Source organism: Galeopterus variegatus, unplaced genomic scaffold (assembly GCF_000696425.1).
Source record: "Galeopterus variegatus unplaced genomic scaffold, G_variegatus-3.0.2 Scaffold8403, whole genome shotgun sequence".
NCBI classification, from domain to species: Eukaryota; Metazoa; Chordata; class Mammalia; order Dermoptera; family Cynocephalidae; genus Galeopterus; species Galeopterus variegatus.
Genome location: NW_007734514.1, coordinates 49600 through 52277, shown reverse-complemented (window position 1 = coordinate 52277; position 2678 = coordinate 49600).

The window sequence follows — 2678 nt, the reverse complement described above, 5'->3', positions numbered from 1 at the left end:
TATGATGAGGCAGGTGGAGTCCGCTGAGGGTGTGGCCCTGGAGTCAGGAGGTCACGTCAGCACCACGCTGGTCACCTGTTCTCCAACACCCCGGTTCTTCTGTTGGGCTCTTCATCCATGAGATTGGCCCTCATTAGCAGTCACTGGCCTCCTTTTTAAGCTGCAGTAGTCCCCACTGACCCCATGGCTGGATAAGACCTCCAAGCGGATGACTGAAACCATGGATATTACCAAACCCTATGTATACTATTTTTCTTCTATATAGACATGCTTATGATAAAGCTTAATTTATATATTAGGCACAGTAAGATATTAACAAGGATACCTAATAAAATAGTACAATTATAACTATATACTGTAATAAAAGTTACATGAATGTGTGCACTCTCTCTCTCTTTTTCTCCCAAGATATGTTAATATTTTCAGACCATGCTTGACCAAGGCTAACTGAAACAGCAGAAAGCAAAACAATGGATTAAGGAAGACTACCATATTCCTGCCTTTATTGCAATGGGTTCCAAACTTTTTGACTGTGTCCTAGAGTAAGAAATACCTTTTACAAGGTGATCCAGCATGTACTCATGTACACACACACACAAACAAGGTTGGACATAGTGTACCATGAAACAATTTTGTATGATGCACTCTAATATTTTCTTTTTTGTGTTATTTATTCTATTTATTTAATTCTTACAAACCATAGTCTGACTCTCAGTGGGTCTTGATCTCAGAATATGGAAAACACTCCACTGGTGTGTCCTCCACACCTACTTAGCATCTCTCTGCTTCTTTTCTTTCTCTCATCATCAGAAATTACTGTGAGGCCACATTGTCTCATTCATTCATATAATAAAAATTTATTCAGCCCCTCTTCCCAATTAATTTGCTCAGGAGTGAGAAGGAGTATGAACAACATTGCTACATGCACCTTGGAACTTGGTCTAGCAGGAAAAAAAACATAAGGAAATAAGTAACATTAACGCCATTATAGTCCCCATATCTAAATTAAGTGTAGGGAGGAAGTGTCATTTAAACAAGGGAATGTTAAAAAAAAAAAAAAGTATTCATGAAGGAGATGCCTCCAAGGAGTCAAGTGAGGTTTTTCAGATGGAAAAGAGGTGAATTTTTTTATAATAGACCAGGGGATGAGACTCAGTAAATGGAAGTGAGTGTATGAATGCACTGAGCACTGAAGCTCTGGAGTCTGGTGAATCTGAAGTCAAGTTCAAATTCAGGAGATCTGTGTGGGCAGGTGCAAGGCAGTGTGAAGGTCAAGCTTGCAGGCTCATCACAGACAGTCCAGCCTCATGTTTGAAGCTGTGCAATTTTAGATTCATCCTCCAGTGGGGAATCAAGGGGGATTCTAAGTCTGGGATTTGGATGATCTTTTTATAATACAGAAAAATCTGTCTGAATCAATGTGAATATCAGACTAGAGAGGTGCCAGTCTGGGATAACTAAGAGAGATGAGAAGAAACTGAANTTTTTTTTTTAAGGACCCCCCTTTTTTTTTTTTTTTTGAGAGACAGTAGCCAAAAACCACCTTCATCTTATCACCAGTGATAACTGTTCATTTACTAACAGAAAGGAATTATGCTAAGGTTTTTACATGTGTTGACTGAGTCTGTCGACCAGCTTAGGAGGATGGACACCACTATCCCCAGTATATGGGGGAGAGTATTAACATTTAGAATAGTTGTTGACTCTCCAAGTTCAAATAACTAATATTTGGTACATCTAAGATTCAAAACCTGGTTTTCTGATTCCATAAATTCTGCATTTAATAGTATTTGTTACAGTCTTTTACCATTTTATATTTTGACATTCTCTCCATCGGTTGTACTTTGTCTATTTCCTTCTGTGAATTTTGGGTTTATTCTCTGCTCATTTTGGAGGGGGGGCGGGTTCAACCTATAAGGTGTCTTGACATTGTATAGATATCTCTTTTTTTTACTTCAGATAAATTTTTTGTTGTTGTTGCTCTATTAGTTATTCTGCACACAGGGGATAATACTGGAGCTGGAATGCCTCCAGAATCAAAGAAGCTTTCTCCTCATCACAATTTTTCACGGATCACCTGAGTGCATTAAGTATTTTTCCTCCCTTGTGCTCCCTCTCCCCCCCCAACCCTTTCTCTGTATTGAGCAGATTTCTTAAAAATGTTTCTTTAAATCCATGGCCCCAAGTGGTCATATCATAACTGAACCCAGAGTATACGCATCCACGGGAGGCTTACTATGTGGAATTTGGACACTCTGTCTTCATTCTTTAGGGGAAATACAATCTGATGTTGACAGCTTGCTTGTGCCCGTTCTTTTCTTAAGAAGTGTAGCTGGGAGTGAAGAGAACATAGTAGCAATCTGGGCCCAAGAGGCCATAGCACGCTGTGTGTGTGTGCGTGTGCATGTGTGTGCGTGTGCATGTGTACATGTGTGTGCGCGTGTGTGTGCGTGTGCGTGCATGTGTGTGTGCCTGTGTGCATGCATGTGTGTGTGTGCATGTGTGTATGTGTGCGTGTGCATGTGTGTGTGCATGTGTGCGTGTGTGTGTGCATGTGTGCGTGTGTGCATGTGCATGCGCGTGTGCATGTGTGCATGTGTGTGCACGCGTGTGTGCATGTGCGTGCATGTGTGTGTGCCTGTGTGCATGCATGTGTGTGTGTGCATGTGCGTGTGTGT